Below are 12,337 nucleotides of genomic sequence, written 5' to 3'. Positions count from 1 at the left end.
CTTCTCCTTTGACAACTGCCTATGTGGCATCAATATGTGTCAGAAACATTTATTCTTGTGTGAAATGGTATTTATTTTTTCATTTTGAATATTATTCATATTTTTTTCTCCCCAATTTCGTGATATTCAAATTGGTACAGTCTTGTCCCATCCCTGCAACTCCCGTACGGACTCGGGAGAGGCGAAGGTTGAGAGCCATGCGTCCTCTGAAACACGACCCTGCCAAGCTGCACTGCTTCTTGACACACTGCTCGCTTAACCCGGAAGCCAGCCGCACCAATGTGTCGGAGGAAACACCGTCCAACCTGCGACCGTGTCAGCGTGCATGCGCCCGGCCCGCCACAGGAGTCGCTAGAGTGCGATGGGACAAGGGAAACCTGGCCGGCCAAACCCCCTAACCCAGACAGCGCTGGGCCAGATCTGTAGTGACGCCTGCGATGCAGTGCCTTAGACCTCTGCGCTACTCGGGAAGCCCTCTTGTCTCAAAATTTACTACAACGTGTAAATAGGATAGTTTTGGTCATGAAGTCAGTCTCGTCCAACACAGAGTTTGTAAGTGAGTTCGTCACGACTTACTGGAGGGTTGGGTATGGGCTACTTACAGTTGAAGTTGGAAGTTTACATACACCTTTAGCCAAATACTTTTAAACTCAGTTTTTCACAATTCCTGACATTTAATCTGAGTAAAAAAATCCCTGTCTTAGGTTAGTTAGGATCAACACTTTATTTTAAGAATGTGAAATATCAGAATAATAGTAGAGAATGATTTATTTCAGATTGTATTTCTTATATCACATTCCCAGTGGGCCAGAAGTTTGCATACACTCAATTAGTAATTTTCTTTAAATTGTTTAACTTGGGTCAAATGTTTTGGGTAGCCTTCCACAAGCTTCCCACAATAAGTTGGGTGAATTTTGGCCCATTCCTCCTGACAGAGCTGGTGTCACTGAGTCAGGTTTGTAGGCATCCTTGCTCGGACATGCTTTTTCAGTTCTTCCCACAGATTTTCTATGGGATTGAGGTCAGGACTTTGTGATGGCCACTCCCATACCTTGACTTTGTTGTCCTTAAGCCATTTTGCCACAACTTTGGAAGTATGCTTGGGGTCATTGTCCATTTGGAAGACCCATTTTCGACCAAGCTTTAACTTCCTGACTGATGTCTTGAGATGTTGCTTCAATATATTGTGGCAAAGAAGGGGGTCGAGTGATAAGTGGCAGATATGTGAGAGCAGAACTAATAAACGGGCTCTGCCCGATCACTAAAATGGCCACCCCTGTCAGAACTACAGATCACAAAATGGCCGACCGCCAAAACTACAAGTCCCAGAAGCAAGGGGAACCCTCAGAAGGTGGAGCCGACTCACAGATAAAGGGTCAAGAAAAACCAGGAAGAGGGAGAGAGAGTGCTGGAAGGAGCTATGAACAATAGAGAAAGAGACTATAGAGATTGGCTGGATTTACCGTGTATGAGCTGGATTGTTTTGGACTTACCTGTTGGCGTTTGGACCTGGACCTACCGAGAACCCGATTCGTGTACCGAACCCTGCTATCCTTGACCTCGCCTACGGCCTGGGTGGACCAGGACAAACACACAGGTACTGTCCTGTTCGAAAGAACTCTCATTCTTGGGTGATTTGGTGACAGTTTACCACTTAGTTTGTGACAAACGCTCCTAACCTTGAAGAGGTTTGCCACACGTGGAGGAGGATGCGGGCATGGACTAACATACCACTGGTTAGGTAGAAAAAAAAAAAAGAAAAAAAATGTTCAGTTAGCACTCCAAAGGGGAGTCAGGTTTTTTTTTGTTTTGGCTTTGTTTGGTTAGGACAGTTTTTCAGGAAAATGAGTATGGAGGGAGCCATACAGGCCCTGTTACAAGCGGCGGCCGCCCAACAAGAGGCAACTAGAGCTCAACAAATAGTTCATCAGGATGCAATGCGAATGTATCAGGACACGTTACAGATCCAGCACCGCACCAACCAGCTGCTCACAGAAGAGCAAGAGAGAAACACCCGGGAGTTAAGAGAAGGCCTAAAGGGGCTAGCGGACCAAATTGGGGCTCAATTACCAGCTGCAAATACCCAAAGGAGGGCCAATCATTTTCTTCAAAAAATGACAGCGCAGGATGATGTGGAAGCATATCTTACCACCTTCGAAAGGACGGCAGAGAGGGAGAAGTGGCCGAAAGAAGAATGGGCAGGGCTTCTGGCACCATACCTGGCAGGGGACGCTCAAAAGCGTATTTCGACCTGGAGTTGAAAGATGCACAGGATTACGATAAACTAAAGGGAGAGATCCTGACTAGACTGGGAGTGACTGATACCGTGAGGGCACACCGCTTCCACCAGTGGTCTTACCGACCGGGACAACCCCCACGAACACAGATGTTCGACTTGATTCACCTGGCACGGAAATGGTTGCGACCAGAGACCCGGTCATCCGCCGAGATTGTCGAGACCATCGTACTCAACCAGTTTCATCGAGGTCTACCCCAAGAAGTGAGACGATGGGTTGGCCAGAACGAGGTACTTTCCGCCGACCACCTCGTGGGCCTGGTTGAACGGTATTGTACGGCAAGAACAGCTGAGCAGGCACAGGAGGAAAGATTCCCGTTCCCCAGGCATGGGCGAACCAGCGAACGGGGTAAGGCTGTCCCAACATTTAGAGGGGGAAGAGAGCAGCGTGGGGCCATGAGGAAAGAATCAGAATCAGGCCAAGACACTAAGGGAAAAAACGGAAACCGGGACTGGGGGTCGAGGGGTCTCCCCGAACCCCTATTATCTGTTACAATTGTAATCAACCAGGACATATTGCAGCCTAATGCCCTATTAAAGAAGAGCCAATGCAATGTAACCTTGGTGAAAATGAAGATGATATACGGTATGCATGTCCTGTTGTAACCACTGTACTTGAAAGATCAAGAAACAAACATATGTGCAGGGTGAAGGTTGAAGGGAAAGAGGTTGAAGCACTGCTGGATTCCGGCAGTATGCTAACCCTGGTCGTTGCAGGCCTAGTGCCGAATCATAAACTGGATACAAGACAGGATATCAGTGTTACATGCATTCATGGGGATACCCGTCTGTACCCCACGGCCTTAGTGAGCATACAAACAGAGGACGGTCTGCTGGATTATGAGGTCGGCGTGGTCCCAAAGATGCCATATGATGTAATATTGGGTCGAGACTTTCCTAACTTTGCGGTTAGGCCACAAGAATGGCATATTTGAGAAGCCAACAACCCTGACCAAGCAGGAAGAAGCATGGGGCCTTCAACCAAAGCCAAGAAAAGAGGTCTCCCAGGGGACAACATCACAGGTGCTAGTAGGGGAGGAGGAGGATGAAGTGGCAAACCTCGCTGATAACGAACAGCCCAGTACTAGTGGGGCTGGGGTCGATCTGAATCCAGAGGACGACGATCTAGAACCAGCAGACCTGGCAGGGTCCTTGACTAATTTTGGGACGGCCCAAAACCAGGATCCAACGCTGCAGCAAGCCAGAGCAGATGTGCAGGTCGTAGATGGTACTCCCATAAATGTTGGGATGATGCCTAATAGTTTTCCCCACTTCATCATGAAAAAGGGTTTGGTGTACAGAGTCTCGAAAATAGGGGTTGATGTGGTGGAACAGTTGTTGGTTCCCACTGGTACCGGAGGACAGTACTGGATCTAGCTCATGGGCACATTCTGGGTGGACACCTTGGTATCGATAAAACCCGAGACCGGATTGTAAGGAGGTTTTACTGGCCAGGAATTCAAGCTGAAGTGGCTCGGCATTGTGGAGAGTGCCCGGAGTGCCAGTTAACAGCTCCCCGACCAGCTTTTAGAAGCCCGTTAGTGCCACTCCCCATAATCGAAACGCCATTTGAGAGGATAGCGATGGATTTAGTGGGCCCACTACCCAAATCCGCCAGAGGGCACCAATACATTCTGGTCATTCTAGATTATGCCACTCGCTACCCAGAAGCCATTCCCCTTCGGACAATGACTTCCAAAAATATCGCAAAGGAATTAGTGCTCTTGTTCACCAGGGTAGGGGTTCCAAAGGAGATCCTTACCGACCAGGGGACCCCCTTATGTCCCGCCTTATGGCGGACCTTTGTAAACTGTGGCAGGTGAAACAGTTGAGGACATCGGTTTACCATCCTCAGACGGACGGGCTGGTTGAGAGATTCAACCGAACCCTGAAGTCAATGCTCAGGAAGGTAATCGATAAGGATGGGAAAAACTGGGATTGCATGTTGCCGTATCTGATGTTTGCCATTAGAGAGGTTCCTCAAGCCTCGCTGGGGTTTTCTCCCTTTGAGCTGGTATATGGGAGGCATCCCCGGGGAATCTTAGACATCGCCCGGGAAACCTGGGAGCACCAATCCACCCCGTATACTAGTGTCATAGAGCACGTCACGGAAATGCAAGATAGGATAGCCACAGTCATGCCCATCGTCAGAGAGCACATGAGACAAACACAGGAACACCAGCGGCACACTTATAACCGGCAGGCTACCCTGAGGGAATTTCAACCGGGAGATAAGGTGTTAGTGCTGATCCCCACGGTAGAGTGTAAACTACTAGCCACATGGAAAGGACCATATGAAGTACTGGAGAGAATAGGAGAGGTCAATTATCGGATCCGACAGCCAGGTCGACGGCCCCAGGAACAGATTTATCACATAAACCTGTTAAAAGCATGGAGAGAGAGAGAAACACTAATGGTCACATACCCCACACATTCAGGAGACAGCCGAAGTAAATATTTCACCCACTCTGTCCCCAGCGCAAGTACAGGAAGTAAAGACCCTGATCCAGAAAAACAGAGATGTGTTTTCAGAGGTACCTGGCCGAACTGAGGTTACGGCTCATGATATCGTTTCCCTACCAGGGAGAAAAGTGAGTATGAGGCCATATCGGGTACCCGAGGCTCGACGGGCCGCAATTAGAGCAGAGACTGAGAAAATGTTGACAGCTGGAGTGGTCGAAGAGTCACATAGTGAGTGGTCTAGCCCAATTGTGATGGTCTCCAAGCCCGATGGGTCTTTGCGGTTCTGTAACGACTTTCGGAAGGTAAATGAAATCTCGAAGTTTGATGCCTACCCCATGCCCCGAGTAGATGAACTACTGGAGAAAATCGGTCATGCTCGGTACATTACGACCCTTGATCTGACAAAAGGGTACTGGCAAATTCCTCTGACCCCCAGGGCCAAAGAAAAGACAGCCTTTGCAACACCTGACGGTTTGTTTCAATACACCGTCATGCCATTCGGCTTACACGGGGCCCCAGCCACCTTTCAACGGCTCATGGACAAAGTCCTAAAACCGCACAAAGCATACGCCGCAGCTTATTTAGATGACGTGGGGATCTACAGCCCAGATTGGGAATCCCACTTACCCCGGGTACAGGCAGTGTTAGACGCCCTTAGAAAGGCAGGGCTCACAGCAAACCCTGCCAAGTGTTATGTGGGGTTAGAGGAAACAGAGTACCTGGGATACACTGTGGGAAGAGGGTTAATCAAACCCCAACATAAGAAGGTGAAGGCAATTAGAGAATGGCCGAAACCAGTAAATAAGAAGCAGGTTCGAGCCTTCCTAGGGCTGACCGGTTACTACCGGAAGTTCATCCCAAGTTATGCCACAGTGGCCGCCCCACTTACCGACATGACTAGAGCCAGAGGGCCAAACATGGTCAAATGGGATGAAAGGGCCACCAAAGCATTTAGGACATTACAGGAGGCTCTCTGCTGTAATCCAGTGCTGGTGGTACCAGACTTTGAGAAAGAGTTTGTGGTTCAGACGGATGCCTCAGAGGTCGGCTTGGGAGCAGTGCTATCCCAAGAGGTAGAAGGGGTGGAACACCCCATCCTGTTTTTAAGCAGGAAGCTGGAACCACGGGAAACCAACTACTCAGTCGTTGAGAAAGAGGCGCTGGCAGTAAAGTGGGCTCTAGAAAGCCTGAAGTACTACCTGCTGGGGCGCCACTTCACCCTCATCAGTGACCATGCCCCACTCACCTGGATGCATAGGGCTAAAGAGAAGAACGCTCGGGTGATGCGGTGGTTTTTGAGTCTCCAACCGTTTCATTTAGACTTGAAACACAGAGCAGGGAAGGAAATGGGAAACGCGGATGGGTTATCCCGCATGCATGCATATTTTTTGCTGCGGTAGCCCGACCTAGGTCGGATCTAGGGGAGAGATATGTGGCAAAGAAGGGGTCGAGTGATAAGTGGCAGATATGTGAGAGCAGAACTAATAAACGGGCTCTGCCCGATCACTAAAATGGCCACCCCTGTCAGAACTACAGATCACAAAATGGCCGACCGCCAAAACTACAAGTCCCAGAAGCAAGGGGAACCCTCAGAAGGTGGAGCCGACTCACAGATAAAGGGTCAAGAAAAACCAGGAAGAGGGAGAGAGAGTGCTGGAAGGAGCTATGAACAATAGAGAAAGAGATTGGCTGGATTTACCGTGTATGAGCTGGATTGTTTTGGACTTACCTGTTGGCGTTTGGACCTGGACCTACCGAGAACCCGATTCGTGTACCGAACCCTGCTATCCTTGACCTCGCCTACGGCCTGGGTGGACCAGGACAAACACACAGGTACTGTCCTGTTCGAAAGAACTCTCATTCTTGGGTGATTTGGTGACAGTTTACCACTTAGTTTGTGACAAACGCTCCTAACCTTGAAGAGGTTTGCCACAATATCCACATAATTTCCCCCCCTCATGATGCCATCTATTTTGTGAAGTGCACCAGTCCCTCCTGCAGCAAAGCACCCCCACAACATGATGCTGCCACCCCGTGCTTCACGGTTGGGATGGTGTTCTTCGGCTTGCAAGCGTCCCCCTTTTTCCTCCAAACATAACAATGGTCATTATGGCCAAACAGTTCTATTTTTGTTTCATCAGACCACAGGACATTTCTCCAAAAAGTATGATCTTTGTCACCGTGTGCAGTTGCAAACTGTAGTCTGGCTTTTTTTTAAATGGTGGTTTTGGAGTAGTGGCTTCTTCCTTGCTGAGCGGCCTTTCAGGTTATGTCGATGTATGACTCATTTTACTGTGGATATAGATACTTTTGTACCTGTTTCCTCCAGCATCTTCAAAAGGTCCTTTGCCGTTGTTCTGGGATTGATTTGCACTTTTCGCACCAAAGTGCGTTCATCTCTAGGAGACAGAACGCGTCTCGTTCCTGAGCGGTATGACGGCTGCATGGTCCCATGGTGTTTATACTTGCGTACTATTGTTTGTACAGATGAACGTGGTACCTTCAGGCATTTTGAAATTGCTCCCAATGATGAACCAGACTTGTGGAGGTCTACAATTTCTTGGCTGAGGTCTTGGCTGATTTCTTTTGATTTTCCCATGATGTCAAGAAAAGAGGCACTGAGTTTGAAGGTAGGTCTTGAAATACATCCACAGGTACACCTCCAATTGACTCAAATTATGTCAATTAGCCTTTCAGAAGCATCTAAACCATGACATAATTTTCTGGAATTTACCAAAATGTTTAAAGGCACGGTCAATTTAGTGTATGTAAACTTCTAACCCACTGGAATTGTGATACAGTGAATTATAAGTGAAATAATCTGTCTGTAAACAATTGCTGGAAAAATTACTTGTGTCATGCACAAAGTAGATGTCCTAACCGACTTGCCAAAACTATAGTTTCTGTGGAGTGGTTGAAAAACGAGTTTTAATGACTCCAACCTAAGTGTATGTAAACTTCCGAATTCAACTGTACATGCCCACTTTTGCCGATGATACCCAATTGCCCAGAGACAACACATTGTGGTCTTTCCCCAGCTGCCATGTGGACATTTGTTGTCAAGTTTGCATTTGGGTGCCACGCACGCACATTTCACTCGGCAAATTGGAGGGACAATTGGCTTCCATAAAGTTGATACAAACCTCCAATGCATTTCAACAATATTGCCAAATGGCCAGGAATGGATTACCTCCGACACGGTCACTTCTGCCGCATGTCAACCGTATAACCGCTGGTGTTGGTGAGTACTTTAGCAAAGTAAATAGCTGGTACTAGCTAGTAGCGACGTTTGGTTATACAACATTTTTTGATAACGCTAGCGAGCCAGGATAGCTATGATACCACATATGAAAGAGGAATGATACTGTACTGTAGCTAGCTAAATGCATGAAGCTAACGTGTAATGTGATGTAGCTTGTCCGAGGAAGATATGCAGCTCATGTTAGCTAGCTACCTTGCTGACTGTAGCCCATTGGCATTTAGGGTCAATACAGGGCAGGCACTTGGGCACTAGCTTGCTAGCTAATCAGAGGATGTAGCAAGCTTGCTTTCAATAATGTTTCAACTCGAACTGGCTAGTTAACGTTAGCTGGCTGGCCAACTCATTTCAACTCATGCAAAGATTTATAACTTACCCTGATTTGCAAGAGTTAGCTAGCATTTGGGGTCTCCGTCTGCTAACCCAAAACAACATGCCTGTTCTCATAAAAGTTGATTGTGTGTTTTCTAGGGCAAAAATAAATATAGCAATGGCTCTTGTCAGCAAGCATTCAGCAAAGTACACAGTTGGTTGCATATTAACCGTGTCAGCATCACCGGCCTTAATCTATTTTGTCGTGACAGCCCCTCTATTAGCATATAAATTACTTCCAAACTAAAGTAAGTTATTTTTCTCGCTAAATGTTTATTGATGATATTTTTATTTCATTCACAGGCTAAGTACAAAACCTACCATATCAGGAGCTGTTACAGAAGGCTGAGGCAGTGGCCAGACACCAGTCCTGCTTAAGAGTAATGGAGGAAACTTGAATAAGGTTGGTCACATTTGATTTGGTTAAAAGTCCTGGAATTCACCTAACCACCATTGATAATGTAACCAGTGCTGTATGATGGAGGAAGCCCCAAAAAAATCAGAGGAAGGCCCGAAACATTTCAGACTCCAGCCACTCAAGTCATAGACTGTTCTCTCTGCTACCGCACGGTAAGCTGTATCAGAGCGCCAAGTCTAGGACCAAAAGGCTCCTGAACAGCTTCTACGCCCAAGCCTTAAGACTGCTGAACAATGAATAAAATGGCCACCTGGACTATTTACATTGACAACCCCCCCCCCCCCTTTACATTTTACACTGCTGCTACTCACTGTTTATTATCTATGCATAGTCACTTTACAAATTACCCTGACTAACCTGTAGCCCTGTACATTGACTCGGTACCGGTACCCCCTGTATATAGCCTCGTTATTGTTATTATTATTATTTTTCTTCACTTTAGTTTATTTTGTAAATATTTACTTAACTCTATTTAATCAACTGCATTGTTGGATAAGGGCTTGTAAGTAAGCATGCCACGGTAAGGTCTACACATGTTTTATTCACTGCATGTGACAAATACAATTGGTTTTGATTTGTGTACAGTATGTGTGTCTTGTATGTTGTAAGGAGGTGCCCCCTTCCACTGTGCCAATGGACTACTCCTGGGCCTGAGTGAGTAATGTCAACCAGTCAGTGCCATGCTGGCACGTGTCCCTTGTGAATTAGCTGTGAAGCCAATCAGAGATTATGATATGTTCAACAAGTGTATTTACTGTTGGCTTCCATGACTGTATGGTGACTGACTTTCTCTCTCCCTCCCTCTGTGAAATTTGAGCTGGGTCAGATATAGGAGCCTAAGTCAGGCTCCTTTATGACCAGTATCTGTGACAAGAGGGACCTGGAGCCGATCTACGCTGCCATAGACATCAGGTATTGGCAAACACCTCAGAAGGGGCAAAAGTTGATAAGTAATAAGATATTACTAAATACTTGTGATGCACTATCACTCTTTCAATACATGTCACTCATCAACTCATCCTTGTTTTACTACAGATGGAGGACAGAAAGAGATGCTTTTGAAATGGAGTCCTCAGGTTGATACTGATGTCTGAACCGGGACAGAGATCTTGCATTCAAATTATACAACATATCTATTACTTGTTGTGGTCTTTTGTTATTATTGAATCGGACTGTACTATCCATGTGGGATACACACACACACACACCATACAGAAAGGTATAATATTTGCACATTGTTATATTAGCAGAACACTGCTTCTATAGTGTTATGTGAAGTAGGGTTTATTCTACATGGAACTGTTACACTTGAACGTTATCTACCTAAGTGGCTCTGGATAAGAGCGTCTGCTAAATGACTAAAATATCAAATGTAAATGTAACAAGTTCAGCAATTGCACTCCTCTAATATTACTGATTAGGCTACTAACCTTCTGGAGGAAGCTTTGAATTGGTCAGTAGCCTACAGAGTGGTATGAGAAGTGCGCAATCCTCCAGTAGTTATTGAACTCTGCCTACTGGACCCATGGGTTGAAGCAAACTCTGTCACATCCGGGATGGAGTGTCATGCACTCCACTTCTCCTGTCCCCTGACTGCACCTGTCTAAAACATTACATAGATGGAAGGGACTTCAAGTCTCCAGTGGGTGATGAAGACAGAACCTCACCCAGAGAGCTGTACATCTCAGATTTGGACAAATAGAATGCCATTCTAGTTCTGGTTAGACAGCTGAAGTTGTACAATACATACAACATATTTTTTTAGTTGCTAGGCAAATGTAGGCATACTGTCTTAATCAGCACATCAATATGATATTTACAGCATAAAATGTTTTGTCTTTATAACATGAACACACAATTTTGTTGTTGATAAATGTATCTACACTCAAGCTTGGCGATGTTTGTGCGAAGTTGACATGTAGCCTACACCTGTTGGGATATTAGTAGATCTAACAGCAGGCATAAGGAGAGACGAGACGAGAAATTGTGCCAGTTAAAGAACTAGTGTTGTAGGAGAGCTGAGCTGACTCAAGACCGGGCATTGAACTCACAGTTGACACCATTTCCACAGTAACATGTCTTTACATGAAGTGATGAAACATTGAAACTAAGTTGCAAGCTATTTTGGTAGCAAGGTGTTCTAGAACAAGTGTCTTGTGAAACGCATACCAGACACTGGCTCTTGCTATCTTGCCTTAAACTGATTTCACAGAGAAATATCAGCTCGATAGGCTAGACGGCTACAGCTATCCCCAAGCTATACTAGCTAGCTGCTGTCAGCTTGGCTAAACATAAGGTCAGCCCAGGCTTTAGCCTACACATAGAACTGAATTAGCTGACCACCTTGAGATAACAAGTCAGTCAGGGGAGAAGTCCTTCACTTCAACATTTCGTTCTCTCCATAACAAAGATAGCTTACCTTACTGTACTCACTACTGCCTTGTTTGTTGTGATTGAATGGATGGCAAAGACACACCCAAGAAACACCCACATCAAACCACACCCCCAAGACAACTCTCGTTTGGCTTCAGTCATGGCCGCTAACATTTTATTAATGACCAAACTTCAAAACGAGGCCAAATCAGGAAGGTCAGTCGTTCTTTAAATTTAGGATGATACAATGTTTCTGTGGGGCTCAATTGTAGGTGGGTGGGGTGTGTGTGTGTGATAGCTATGGGGAGGGCGTCATAGCTGTTCCCATTGGTGACGAATGCATGCCTCTGCACTGACAGGAGAGGCTTGAGCACGTTTGTGGGAATGTGGTGCAGCAGAGAGGAGGGTCTCAGATTGGTTACGTAACGGAGAGCAGCACAACTTTCTAATCCCGTTAGACTATGTACGGGGAGAAGGGGGGTATGTGGTCCCCCAGGAGTGTCTGACTGCTGAGGGACTTGTGGTGCGGCTGTAATGGCCATCTGATCACTGCTCAGCCGTGATGAGTCTGTCAGATAGGGTAGCTCGGCTTTCGACGTCTCTGGTGGCAACAAGTTAAACAGAAATACACAAACGTATGCCTGCACGCACACACACATATCCACAAAAATGTATATAAATCCATAAATAGAGATAAGAATGCTAAAATATTCATAATCACATGATGCTAGTACGCTCACATACAGATACATAAATTCACCAATACATTTGCAAATATACTCACACAATCACAGATGCACAATATATATATACAGAGACAAATAAATGACCATATACACACTTAAACTTAAAATATACAAATCACACATTATTGTGTATGTTACATTACAGTTGAATTAAACAGTAATTTAACAAACATTAACTCAATGCAAAGCTAATTTAAAGAGTTTGTGACAGTGGAACCGCATTTCTCCGACTTCTCCCCTATAGTCAGTCAGGTTAAAACACTCAATTACCATCATCTTGGGAGCCAGACGGACTTTAACCCCAGTGTCAAACAGCAGCTTTTTTAAGGCTCTGCTACACAATCCTTCATCATCACTCTTATGGGCCGGAGCACAAATCTTTCCCCTTACACAAAGAGGATAAGGAATCT

At 45.9% G+C, this 12,337-nt stretch overlaps 1 protein-coding gene across 2 annotated transcripts in view; it reads left to right on the top strand.

The window, feature by feature from the left end:
* LOC115114109 (fibroblast growth factor 12) overlaps positions 1-12,337 on the top strand; it is a 73,800-nt gene that overhangs the window by 48,200 nt on the left and 13,263 nt on the right. The gene's annotated exons all lie outside the window — the stretch shown is intronic.

The sequence above is a fragment of the Oncorhynchus nerka genome, linkage group LG9b (genome assembly GCF_034236695.1).
Source record: "Oncorhynchus nerka isolate Pitt River linkage group LG9b, Oner_Uvic_2.0, whole genome shotgun sequence".
Taxonomy (NCBI): domain Eukaryota; kingdom Metazoa; phylum Chordata; class Actinopteri; order Salmoniformes; family Salmonidae; genus Oncorhynchus; species Oncorhynchus nerka.
The sequence above is the reverse complement of the archived record's forward strand: the minus strand, read 5'-3'. Positions and strand labels throughout refer to the sequence as shown.